The sequence below is a fragment of the Poecilia reticulata genome, chromosome 4 (assembly GCF_904066995.2).
Source record: "Poecilia reticulata chromosome 4, P_reticulata-male-v2, whole genome shotgun sequence".
Taxonomy (NCBI): domain Eukaryota; kingdom Metazoa; phylum Chordata; class Actinopteri; order Cyprinodontiformes; family Poeciliidae; genus Poecilia; species Poecilia reticulata.
Genome location: NC_088833.1, coordinates 15,517,829 through 15,532,251, shown reverse-complemented (window position 1 = coordinate 15,532,251; position 14,423 = coordinate 15,517,829). Strand labels below are relative to the sequence as shown.

Sequence of the window (14,423 nt, the reverse complement as noted above, 5' to 3'; positions counted from 1 at the left end):
AGTGCTGTGTTGGAAGAAAAACAAACGATTTATTTTTCTTTTTTTTTTTTTATTTACAGTCACTCAAACACTACTGTGGCATTTTAAAACTAATATAATCTGTTTTACTGCGGTTGTAAAGGTAAACCTAAGAACAAAAATATTGTTTTGAAATGTATTTGACACAGATAAATTTCATTCTTTATTCCTCTGGATGTGGGTTCTGTCATTTGTCTCTCAGATGAACCCATTTGTAATGACTGCAATACATGCATAGATGGATACCAAATGTTGCGCTGCTTAAGCTGCACCTAACCAATAAAATTGAATACACACACACGCACACACACACACACACACACACACACACACACACACACACACACACACACACACCTATACTGGTTTTGGTGTACTAGCAGGACACTTTTTTCAAACCAGTTTTTTGCAACACTAAACGGACACCCCTTTCCACTTATGCTAGAAAGACGTAGTAAGTTGTCAAAAATCTTGTTAGAGCTACACAACATAGATCTCACTTAAAAATTTAGATACACACTTCAGAACTCAAAATACAAGAATGTGACCCAATGCTGTATTAAAAGGACAAACGATAATGAGGTGCTTGGCTCCGCCCATGACACCAACAGTAATTGTCAGGGCCAATTTTATTTATCAGGACCATGGCATACACATACAAAAAACATAAAATTTATGTGCATTAAGAAGTCCAAAAATGGAAATATGGACTATAACTAGTCCATATTTCTGTGGAGTGCATTTGTCATCCCATGAGATGTCTGAATCATCTACGGAATCAGGAGCATACTCCTCTTCTGATGATATCGCTTCACTTGAACTTTGTTCTGGACAGACCTGTTGATTAAAAACATATTTTGTATACATTGAAAGCGTTTCAGCAAGAATATTTCTACTAAAAGCTTACCAGTGATGTCCTCCTTTTATTTACAATAACACATTTTGTGCAGGGACTGGTTGCAAACTAGACAGAGAAAAGTAAGAATTGACAAAGGGAGGTAAGCATAAGTATTTAAAAAGTCAGTGCTGCACTATGACTCAATTTCAACATACAGCACAACTAGACATGGAAGATCATATTCAAAAGATGAACCCAATTCCCATTCTCATAAAAATTACCTTTACATCACACACCACTCCATTTCAGAGGTGAAAACAGTCCTTCACATAAAACATTTTTCTAAACTTGACATTTCATCATGGATGATATCATGATCTCACACACAGTTAACCACTGTTAACCGAAAAAAGTGTAATCTTAAAATAAGAATTTGATCCTGACACTTGTGAAGGTATCAAAACCAATGAATTGTTATGATTATTTGTTTTTAATCGTAATTACCCTGTGTTTGAACAGTACTTAGTATTCTCATGACTATTTTAGAAAATAAAAAGGTCATTGAGATAAAACTTATGTCAGGTGAGTTACCAGAAAATAATTTGCATGCATCCAACTCAGCAGCCTGACAAGGCATCTCTATGGAGAGCTAAAATGAAGGGATAAACACTGAATGATTGTTTCTAAAAATAAAACAATGTCCACCTAATGTATGAACCTATCCAGTTTATTAGAGGATCCATGTGTCTGTGCTCATCTGAACTTAACTTTCATTCTTTTCTACATGTAATTTCAAAACTCAGTCCTCCAAATTTCTGCACCTTACATGATGAGTATTACACAAGACCAGTGTGTTTGAATAGTACTTAATATTATTTCAATGACTTTATATAAGAAACAAAGTTGGTTGTCGGAGACCAAAATTACCTCTGGAGGGTTGGTTGAACAGGATCCGCATACATCCATGTCACCAGCCTGACACAGTTCATCTTTGGAAATCTGAAATGTAAAGAACACTCACTAAATGTGAGTTTGTTGCCAATGTAGAGAACAGTCCTCCCTATTCCTGCACCTTACATTTTGAGTATTACACAGGACCCATGTGTATGTCCACTCCTAAATGTGACTTTCATTCTTCTGTACTTGTAATTTCAATACTCAGTCCTCCCTATTCCTGCACCTTATATTTTGAGTACTACACAGGACCCGTGTGTATGTGCGTTTCTAAATGTAATTTTCATTCTTTTCAACCTGTAATTTCAAAATTCAGGTTTCCACATTTCTGCAACTTACATGATGAGTATTACACAAGACCAGTGTGTATGTGCACTCCTAAATGTGACTTTCATTTTTCTGTACTTGTAATTTCAATACTCAGTCCTCACTATTCCTGCACCTTATATTTTGAGTATTACACAGGACCTGTGTGTATGTGCGTTTCTAAATGTCATTTTCATTCTTTTCTACCTGTAATTTAAAATTCAGGTTTCCAAATTTCTGCAACTTACATGATGAGTATTACACAAGACCAGTGTGTATGTGCACTCCTAAATGTGACTTTCATTTTTCTGTACTTGTAATTTCAATACTCAGTCCTCACTATTCCTGCACCTTATATTTTGAGTATTACACAGGACCTGTGTGTATGTGCATTTCTAAATGTCATTTTCATTCTTTTCAACCTGTAATTTCAAAATTCAGGTTTCCAAATTTCTGCAACTTACATGATGAGTATTACACAAGACCAGTGTGTATGTGCACTCCTAAATGTGACTTTCATTTTTCTGTACTTGTAATTTCAATACTCAGTCCTCACTATTCCTGCACCTTATATTTTGAGTATTACACAGGACCTGTGTGTATGTGCGTTTCTTAATGTAATTTTCATTCTTTTCTACCTGTAATTTCAAAATTCAGGTTTCCAAATTTCTGCAACTTACATGATGAGTATTACACAAGACCAGTGTGTACGTGCACTCCTAAATGTGACTTTCATTTTTCTGTACTTGTAATTTCAATACTCAGTCCTCCCTATTCCTGCACCTTACATTTGAGTATTACACAGGACCTGTGTGTATGTGCGTTTCTAAATGTCATTTTCATTCTTTTCTACCTGTAATTTCAAAATTCAGGTTTCCAAATTTCTGCAACTTACATGATGAGTATTACACAAGACCAGTGTGTATGTGCACTCCTAAATGTGACTTTCATTTTTCTGTACTTGTAATTTCAATACTCAGTCCTCACTATTCCTGCACCTTATATTTTGAGTATTACACAGGACCTGTGTGTATGTGCGTTTCTAAATGTCATTTTCATTCTTTTCTACCTGTAATTTCAAAATTCAGGTTTCCAAATTTCTGCAACTTACATGATGAGTATTACACAAGACCAGTGTGTATGTGCACTCCTAAATGTGACTTTCATTTTTCTGTACTTGTAATTTCAATACTCAGTCCTCACTATTCCTGCACCTTATATTTTGAGTATTACACAGGACCTGTGTGTATGTGCGTTTCTTAATGTAATTTTCATTCTTTTCTACCTGTAATTTCAAAATTCAGGTTTCCAAATTTCTGCAACTTACATGATGAGTATTACACAAGACCAGTGTGTACGTGCACTCCTAAATGTGACTTTCATTTTTCTGTACTTGTAATTTCAATACTCAGTCCTCCCTATTCCTGTACCTTACATTTTGAGTATTACACAGGACCTGCGTGTATGTGCGCTTCTAAATGTAGCTTTCATTCTTTTGTACTTGTAATTTCAAACCTCAGTTCTCTCCTTTTATGCAGCTTACATATCAAGTGTTACGCAAGACTTGTGTGTTTGAACAGTACTTAACATCATATCAAAAACTGTATTTTAGAAAATAAGTTGGTCGTTGGAGACCAAAATTACCTCTGGATGGTTGATTGAACAGGACTCGCCTGAATCCACGTCACCAGCCTGACACGGTTCATCTTTGGAAATCTGAAATATAAAGAACACTCACTGAATATGAGTTTGTTCCCAATTTAGAAAACAGTCCTCCCTATTCCTGCCCCTTACATTTTGAGTATTACACAGGACCTGTGTGTATGATCGCTTCTAAAACAGCTTCCATTCTTCTGTACTTGTAATTTCAAAACGTAGTCCTCCTTATTCCGGCACCTTACATTTTGAGTATTACACTGGACCTGTGTGTATGTGCGCTTCTAAATGTAACTTTCATTTTTTTGTACATGTAATTTCAAAACTCAGTCCTCCCTTTTTATGCAGCTTACATATCAAGTATTACACAAGACCTGTGTGTTTGAACCGTACTTAACAGTCATCCCCAACCACAGGCCGCAGATCAGTACCAGTCCGTGAACCAATTGGTACCGGCCGCACAAGAAAAATATTTTTGGTTTACATATTGTCTGAGTATGGAGGATCGTTTATTTTGAAAACCCTTTAACCGGATTCTCTCTGTTACGTCTTGCTCACCAACATTGAGCCCACAATGAGTAAGAAAGCGATATGTTTGGAAAGTTTCTTTAAAAAAGGGGAAAAGGACCAGAGACAGGAGAGTGGATTTATCCTTGACTTGTAGGTGACTCCCATGTTCCAAGCCCACTCTGCATAATATGTACCGGCTTACAGATGAGGCAATGGAGCTTCAAACTGCTTTGCCATTACACCCTCTGCATTGTGTGTCATCGTTTCCAAGGTGGGATCATCTCATTGCAGAGAAACAAGCTCAGGACTCCCATTAATTTGTCATTGTCGTAAGTTAAAATTTTCATGAAAATAAATATTCGTTTTTGTGGCATTTTCAAATCTTATATTGAAGGGATGTGTGAACGTTAGCATAGCGACTAGAGTCAGAAAGCATTATGGCAGTGATCGAGACGAGAAAAGAGGAGTATAGCTTGTAAGTCTTAAGTCTGGTTCACACGGCAAGATTTTAGGATTGTCAGACGATTTTCCAAAATCTGTGACCACAGAGCTGATAAAAGTACAACAGGTTTATGTGTCCAGCCACATAACAGGAGCAAATCTTGCCATGTGAGCAGGCTTTAGTACAAAATGATGTCACAACTACAATCTACCTGCAATGCATATAGCTAGTGTAAGCATCAAGCCTTGACTGAATGAATAGCCTTGTGTCACGTTAATTTAATGATGGATAGCTGAAAAGTTACCGGGTTTATCAACTGTGGTAGCAATTTTGCTCCAACTCCACTCGTCATCATTTCTGTGGATATTCTTTGTACGAAATGCTGAATAAACATTCATGCTGTTTCCACATATCTCCGATGTCCACCGGACTCATTTTGGGCATGTCAGCTCAGCTGTTTGGGATTCCCCTCCATGAGCTACGTCATAGCGCTTTCTGATTGGCTGCCTGTCAAATTGAACAGGTTGAGTTCTAGCTCCCAATCAAGGAAAACCCTACAAGCTGTGAGAATATGCCCGATTTTAGATCGGAGCAGTCCCAATGTTCCAACGACTGGATGCGATCAGTCTTAACAAGCCATAGATGGCAGGATGAACGGTTACGATTATCGCAAGCAACGTTCTAAGATTGTTGTAAGGGGAAATTCGGGGTAAAAAAGAAGAAACCGAGCCACAGAAAAATGGCCAAGTCTTCACCGGTCCGCGGTGATAAAAAGGATGGGGACCACTGGTACTTAATATCATTTCAAAGACTTTATCTTAGAAAATAAGTTGGTCGATGGAGACCAAAATTACCTCTGCAAGGTTGGTTGAACAGAATCCGCATGCATCCACGTCACCAGCCTGACACAGTTCATCTTTGGAAATCTGAAATGTAAAGAACACTCACTAAATGTGAGTGTGTTCCCAATGTAGAAAACAGTCCTCTCTATTCCTGCACCTTACATTTTGAGTATTACACAGGACCTGTGAGTATGTGTCCTTCTCAATGTAACTTTCATTCTTCTGTACTTGTAATTTCGAAACTCAGTCCTCCCTATTCCTGCACCTTACATTTTGAGTATTACACAGGACTTGTGTGTATGTGCGCTTCTAAATGTAATTTTCATTCTTCTATACTTGTAATTTCAAAACTCAGTCCTCCCTTTTAATCCAGCTAACATATTTAGTATTACACAACACCTATGTGTTTGAACAGTACTTAATATGATTTCAATTACTTTATTTTAGAGAATAAGTTGGTCGATGGAGACCAAAATTACCTATGCAAGGGTTGGTTGAACAGAATCCGCATGCATCCACGTCACCAGCCTGACACAGTTCATCTTTAGAAATCTGAAATGTAAAGAACACTCACTATATGTGAGTTTGTTCCCAATGTAGAAAACAGTCCTCCCTATTCCTGCACCTTACATTTTGAGTATTACACAGGACCTGTGTGTATGTGTGCTTCTCAATGTAACTTTCATTCTTCTGTACTTGTAATTTCAAAACTCAGTCCTCCCTATTCCTGCACCTTACATTTTGAGTATTACACAGTACCTGTGTGTATGTGTGCTTCTCAATGTAACTTTCATTCTTCTGTACTTGTAATTTCAAAACTCAGTCCTCCCTATTCCTGCACCTTACATTTTGAGTATTACATAGGACCTGTGTGTATGTGCGCTTCTAAATGTAATTTTCATTCTTCTATACTTGTCATTCCAAAACTCAGTCCTCCTTTTATGCAGCTAACATATCTAGTATTACACAACGCATGTGTGTTTGAACAATATTTAATATCATTTCAATTACTTTATTTTAGAGAATAAGTTGGTCGTTGGAGACCAAAATTACCTCTGGAGGGTTGGTTGAACAGGATCCGCATGTCCACATCACCAGCCTGACGGTTCAACTTTGGAAATCTGAAATGAAGGGATGTACACTGAATTATTCCATAAATAAAGTCCACCAACTGTATGAGCAAAGCACCTTTAGCTGAACACACCTCTACCTGTAGGTACACATAATAAGTAGGATAAACTTCAAACAATGCAGATATATCAAATAGTAGCAAATGAAATTAACATTTTTCAAAATCAGTCAATTGATCTAATTGTATGTCTTTCTGTGGTTACTTAAACATTTTTGTCAACTGAATGCAACTCATTATTTTGTACTTGTAATTTCAAAACTCAGTCCTCAGACTGTTTTCATATATATATTATATATATAATATATATATAATATATATATATATGAAAACAGTCCTCCCTATTGTTTTTGTTCCTTGTTTTTCCAGGAACAAGAAAAAACTATTTGAGTAATATATATATATATATATATATATATATATATATATATATATATATATATAATATAAGCTTTTGTATTTTGAGCAGTTGCTTGTCTCCTTTGGAAAAAGAAAGGTATTCTGATTATAATGATCATCGAACATGATCTATGCTAATAATGTGTAGTATAAAAATTGTTTAAAAGTGAAAAAGCAAAACAAAGGAAAAAACAATCCTTTAATAAACACTGGAATCCTATGCATAATAAAGTCACAACTCACCTTTAAATGAATTGGGATATTTTACATCAAATCCTTCTTTATCTTCACCTAAGGAGCAATAACAATTGGAATCATGTTTGCTCTCTGAGACCTCTTTGCTGACATCTTCTGCAAAGATCAGAGAATGTGTTGCTGAGTAACAACATGATACTGTACACCAGGGGTGTCAAACTCCAGGCCTCCTGGGCCAGTGTACTGCAACTTTTACATGTCTGTCTGGTCTAAAACACCATAAGTATATTACTGAAATAGCTCCTCAGTGCAGTCAAGTTGATGACCATCCCATCTGATCCAGCCATGTGACATCAGAAACACATCTAAATGTTGCTGGACACCAGCCCTCAAGACCTTGAGTTTGACACCCCTGCTGTACATAATATGATTTGGTGTTATTTTATGCGAAAATGATGTACTGAAGTACACAGTTCTACATAATTGACTTTCTATTGACAGGTTCTCAAAATCTTAAAAAAATTAAAACATCATCTCAATACTAATGATTACTATCTAGGATAATTTGTGCCCGTGAAACAATATCACTCACTGATGTACAGAAAATGACCAAATACAGTTTTATCTAATTCTGGAGTGAGCCACCTTCCCTTTAAACTCTGGTACATTGGCTAACATGGTTGGTAATTACTAGCTAAACTGCTGCAAATCAGATGCTTTGGTGTATCCAAGCATCAAGTAACCTACAACATTCTGCAAAATTACTAAACTATATGTACTTAAATGTCTTAAGAGATTCTGTATGAGTCTTACCTCTTTCTCCACGCAAAACAAATGAAACAAGTTAAATGAATACTAATGGCTTGCACCTGGACTTGTCGGATTGTACCAAGTTGATAGAGGAGGAGGGATACAACAAAAGGAGAATTCCATTTTGTTTCTGAAGCACACAAGGTCTGATTTTTTTCCAGGAACAAGAAAAAACTATTTGAGTAATATTTTGTAACTTTCATTCAATATTTCAAAGTTAAATAGTTTATCATACATTTTTCTTTATTTAAGAGGCAACAGTTAGATGGTATCTCCCACCAGCAATGTTGTCACTTCTTTTAATCATTTCTGTTCAATCAATTAATCATGTTTATTTGTATAGCACATTTCAGCAGCAGGGCAGTTCCAAACACTTGTTTTTATGATAAAGATCCAACATAAACTGTTGTCTAATGGCAGACACAACACCTGCAGAAAAAGGTTGGCTGATGTACCTGCCAATAGACAATTTAGACTACCTAGACAATCTACATGTATGCAGAGTAGCGACATTGAGATTACGACAAAATATACATTTTAAAAGTTTTGTGCTAACAGTAACATAAGTAATCATGATATTTTTGGCACTTTAAATATTTTTTAAATAAATGCTTTTTATTTTTATATTTGTAATTATGTATTATTCCATGACTGGTTATCCCTTCTTTCAAATTCAAAAATACTTTATTGATCCTAAAAGGGAAATTAAATTAAAAAAAAGCTTGGGTCCTCTACCACAAGCCTTGGAGCGTGAGTGGTCTTCACAGTATATTAGCAGTTCCCAAAGGTGTGCTTCTCTGTATCAAGAGGTCTGATGTATCTCCAGGTATTTGTTTGAGTCACTCTTCCAGTTTAGGGGTCATTACCCTGAGGGTTTCAGTGACCACAGGCACTACTGTTGACTTCAACTTCCACATTCTTTGTAACCACCTAAGACCCAAACTCTTGCATGGCATGCATTATTAATTCATCTGATATTTGGGTTGATTGGGACCTAATGATTGCAAAAACAAAGAATTATCTTTTTACATGATATCTGGACATCATTTTTCTCAGAAAAATACTTATTCATTTTAAATCACCATGTTTAGCACCATGGTAAAGCTATACAGTTGCTAACTTTTGTAAACTTACACAACAAAAGAAACACTGAACATCTTGAGTCTAACCTGTAATGTGTTATAATCTTCCACCACCACTAAGTCATAAAATAATGGCCTAACGTGTGGACACCAGACCCCATCTAGAACAAAATTTAGTATTGTGGACTAGACAGTCCAAAATAAGTCATCCACTTATGTGGACAAATTTTTTCTCAGGTTCTAGGAGGATGATGGTTCTTTTTAGTCTTTGGTATTTCTCTAGTTTTTTCTGTACCTTCTGTTCATTCAGGATAGCTACATCATAACAACTGCTTTGCTCTGCTGCTCAATGATCACCATGTTCAGTTGGTTTGCTTTTCCTGTTTTGTCTTCCTGTATATGGAAGGCCCACAGAATCTTAGCTTGTTCGTTTTCTACCACCTTGTGTGGCATTTCCCATTTTAAAGAGGTGTGTTCAAGGTTATATTCCCTTCAGATGTTTCTTCACACTATTCTGGGTACTTGGTTGTGGCGTTCCATGTATTCTTATCATGCTACCATCTTGCATCCTGGTGTTAGCTACTAGATTGTCTCAGGGGACTCATTGCATAGCATTCACTGAATATCTTGCTTGGTATTACAAATCTGGGTCGTTATTGCTCTGGTTCTAGGACCTGCTTATGTGCCATCATGAATACTGCCTCTGTGCTGTGGTTCAGTCTAAGACTTTGTCAAATGGAGCTGTCAGTGCATACCTGTTGATTGTCTGGACCTTGTTTCTGTCATTGGACTTGCCTTACTATTTGTAAGTACAGTGGCTTGCAAAAGTATCCATAGCCCTTGAACTTGTCACAACTGCAAATATATTTTCACAGAATTTTATGGAAAATAAAAGCTAAAAGTCCAGTATTCAGCCCCCGTCCCCTGAATGCAACCAATTGTCTTCAGAAGTTGACTGCTAATGGTAAAAAATTCAACTCCTCTATGACTGCCACAAAAGTTGGCTAAGAGAATATTGGGGAACAAACAGCATGAAGTCCAAGGAACACACCAGACAGGACAGGGATAAAGTTGTGGAGAAGCTTAAAGCAGGCTTAGGCCATCTCACAGAGTACTGTTCTATTAATCATCTGGAAATGGAAAGAGCAAATCACACAGCTGTGAACCTACCAAGAAAAGGTCATCCACCTAAACTTACAGGCTGAGCAAGAAGAGCACTGATCAGAGATACAGCCAAGAGGCTCATGGTGGATCTGGATGAAATGCAGAGATATCCACACCTCAGGTGGGGGAATCTGTCCACAGTATAAACTATTAGTCATGCACTGCAAAAATGTGGTTTTATGGAAGAGTGGCAATAGAAAAGCCATGGTATAAAGAAAACTATAAGAAGTCCCTATAACTATGAGAAGTTGCAGTTTGCCAAAAGCCATATTGGGATACAGCAAAAATGATGAGACAAGACCAAAATGAACTTTTTGGCAAAAATGCAAAGCACTATTTGTGGTGGAGAACAAACACTGCACATCAATCTGAACACACCTTCCCCACTGACAAACATGGTGGTGCCAGAATCTTGCTCTGAGGGTGCTTCTTTTCTTCAGGGACAGGGAAAATTGTTAGAGTTGATTGTAAGATGGACTAAGCCAAATACAGGGTAATCTTGGAAGAAAACCTGAACACACCTGAACCTGGAGTCTGCAAAAGACTTGAGGCTGGGGCAGAGGTTCACATTCCAGAAGGACAACTACCCTAAACATAAAGCCAGATCTACAATGGAATGGTTTAAATAAAAACATATTTATGTGTTAGAATGGCAAAGTCAAAGTCTAGACATAAACTCAGCAGAGATTCTTTGGCAAGATCTGAAAACTGCTGACAAGTCAATTTTATTTGTATAGCATATTTCAGCCACAAGGCCAAAGTGCTTTACATCAAAGAACTAAAAAGTCATAAAAATAACATACATTTACCATAAAAAGAAAAACAAAGAAATTAAATTCAAAGTAAAATCAAAATTAAAATCATATACATAAAATGTATTGATACATCTACCAATGATTAAGATTCAGAAACAACTGTAAATTGGTGTGGTTTTAGCCTTGATTTAAAGGAATTCAACTGTGTTGCAGTTTTCTGGAAGTTTATTCAAGATTTGTGGTACATTGAAGCTAAATTCTGCTTCAAAATGCTTGGTTCTGGGGATGCAGAGCAGACCAGAATCAACAAACTGTTAGCAGTGGAATAGTTTGGTGAAAAAATTGCTTTATTATGGTTTATATTTATTTTAATCCATGCACTTATTCCACACATTTATTATTCATAATATTTTAATTAAACAAAATTTGATCAAAATATATATTAATTTCTGTATATTTTTAGGTGCCACATACATTCCAAGGTTGGGTTTAGGCATCCAACTAACCTTTATAAAATATTCAGTCTTATAGCACAGAGTAATCATATTGCCATCTCATCCCCAGTGTAAGAGTTGGCAATTTACACACAATTCATGTGTGTAAACAGCGACACGTGAATTAGAAAGACACTGTAGTAATTAGCAGGACCTTCCGGCAGACAACCAATCAGAATGAGAGGTTGTGTGAATATTCATGAGGTCCTGCTATTACACAAACCTGCCATAGGGGGCGCTGTGGTGATACACAGATTATACACAAAATCAGGTTTATGTGTATTAACCGGACATCTCGTTTTTTTTGCATTTTTGGGGTTATTAGACCAATAGAAACCTTTCTACGCTTTTAGATTTTTGTCAAAATTAGCAGGACACCGCTCCTGTCCCGTTAATTCAAAATGTCCTGCTAGTGTTGTGTGTATTCTGACGAAATGTCCTGCTAAACCACATTTACCAACGCACGCACGCACGCACGCACGCACGCACACACACGCACGCACACGCACACACACACACACACACACACACACATATCATTTCAGCTTTATGGTGACTCCCCTGTGCAACACACACAAAAAGATAAAAAGAAGTTGAAATCTGTGAAGAGAGAAACACTTACAACAAACCTACTAGTTTTAGGGTCACAGTTATACTTTGCAAGGTAAGCTGAATGACCGGACAAAAATAACCTAAACATTTCATTTGAGCTGGTACAAAAACAGCCACCAAAAAATTCTCATATTTACTAATGATACTATTTTACACCTATGTAACACGGCATAGTTTTACTTTTTTCAAAAATCTGTCCATTGCGGTATGCTGCTCTCATGTGAAGACGTTATCAGTCTAGACATAAGATACAATCTTCCATCTCTCAAGCCCAATTGCATCTAGTGAGTTTTTCAACTTTCAACCCCGTTACTGTTGCTGCTCGTAAGGTATCATTGTGTCCAACAGTCCATTATGCAGACCAGGTGGCGTGTGAACTCACAGCTCCTGTTTCTTCATAAGCATCAATCACCCCTCCTTTCCCTCGTTTCTTTTACATCTCTGTTTCACACAATGACCTTGAGGGCTCCATAGTGTCAGTACAGTGTAAAATGTAAAGTCAAAAGCTCTACAGCTGAAAGTTTGATTTGTTCTCTGCAGAGCTTACAGTAACTAGAATGACTTGGAAATATTCTAACGAGGAGGTGATTAAAAACACTTACTTGTTCCAATTCAGCTTGAAATTTTGGAAACATGTTCACAGTCATTGTTCACAGTACATCAGTTGTAATGTGACAACACAATTCAGCTCTGAAGTTGCATGTGAGTATGTTTTAATCTGCATTGCAAATGAGCATTTTCTTCAAGAAGTTGTTAAGATTGTGTTATTCATTGTGTCTCTCCCTGCTGCTTACTGAGTTTTTCTTCTGCTGGGGCAGCAACAGTATCATGCTTGATATAAAAAAAAACATCTCTTATTTATCTATTTCTTAAATAGGTATGCAACAATATGAAAATGTAGTTTCATGCTTATCTTGAGCAACTTGATCACAGTTATCAATATGATCAAAGTTTAGTTAAAATGCGTTGAAAATATGAGAAAAGAATTAATTACAGTTGTGAGATTATTCACAAAGAAAGAAAGCAAGCAACTAAATAAATGTAATAATTAAAATCACATATCAGTATTAAACTCTATGTATTATCGCTTTTGACTACTTTGCTTTTTTTAACTGCTGTCATGAAAAAAAATAGCCAGTAGTTTGAAACCCACAGTGGAACAATTCGAGTCAAACAAAGTAGATCAAATTAAATACTTAATCAGCAAGCTAAATATTTAGCTATGAGCTCAATTTTTCAGTTGAAGCTAAATATTCAGTTTGCAAGCTAGTTAGCCTCACACTAAACATTTGGCTCCAAATGAAATATTTAGTTAGCAAGCTAAATATTTAGTTCGGAGCTAAACATTAAGTTTACCAACTACATATTCAGTTCAGAGTTATATTCTGTTTGTAGCTTCAAACTAAATGGCTTTCCAGAGAAATATTTAGTTTAAATCTCTAGGTGACCTGTGTCGGTGTCTAGGGACGGACAACAGAGTGAAAGTGGAGACACATTCATACCTGAAAGGGTTCACAAAAGGAATTCGTGAATATGAACTCATTTTGTAATAAAGATGATTTAACTGGCTGCATAAAATTTTTTTGAATACATAACGATCTGAAATCTGACTTATCAAAACAGGAAGAGTAACAGGAATAACCTACTAGACATTTTCCAAAAGCTTCTGTATGAGCAACTTAGAAATGTTTGTGAATCATGTCTTGTTGAGTGAGGTATGTCATTCCTTTGCAATGTGTCAATAACCAATTTACTCGTGTGTTATTCTGAACTAACAGAATACCGCATACAAATTCATTAAATATTCCTTTGATTGCATATTTACTTTAAGCTGAACATAAAATAAAAAATATTGTGCTCTAAGGAGGAAAATGAACAAATAGAAGCAGAGACGAGACAAAAGAATTAAAGCTGTGGTTTATTGCTTTATTAATACATAATGTCTTAGCTATTATGAATAAACAAAAATCTGTATAAGATTATGAAAGAGAAAATACAACCTGGGTTTGATTTACAAACATTGTTTAAATAGACAGTTTTTTACATTAAATTTAGGCCCACTGTTACTCGTAATATGTGAAGGACAGCAGCTGTCTGGAATAGCTGTTGACTATTTCTTTGCATATTATGCAAAGACTTTTAAAACTAAAATATTTCATATTACAGTTGACAAATTTATAAACCCTTTTATCATTTCATTCAATACATAGTTGGTAA

General features: G+C 36.2%; 1 long non-coding RNA gene across 2 annotated transcripts; it reads right to left on the bottom strand.

The window, feature by feature from the left end:
• Positions 1-598: 598 nt before the first annotated feature.
• On the bottom strand, positions 599-10,023 carry LOC145551453 (uncharacterized). 2 transcript variants are annotated; one of them, XR_014087294.1, is made up of 7 exons: positions 7,338-10,023; positions 6,620-6,687; positions 6,046-6,118; positions 5,579-5,650; positions 3,761-3,832; positions 1,784-1,855; positions 599-982 (listed from the first exon to the last, which is right to left on the bottom strand). It is a non-coding gene; the product is annotated as an uncharacterized LOC145551453 (long non-coding RNA). The 2 variants fall into 2 exon arrangements; XR_014087293.1 differs by lacking the exon at positions 7,338-10,023 and having other exon boundaries at positions 6,620-6,906.
• Between the last annotated feature and the right edge of the window lie 4,400 nt (positions 10,024-14,423).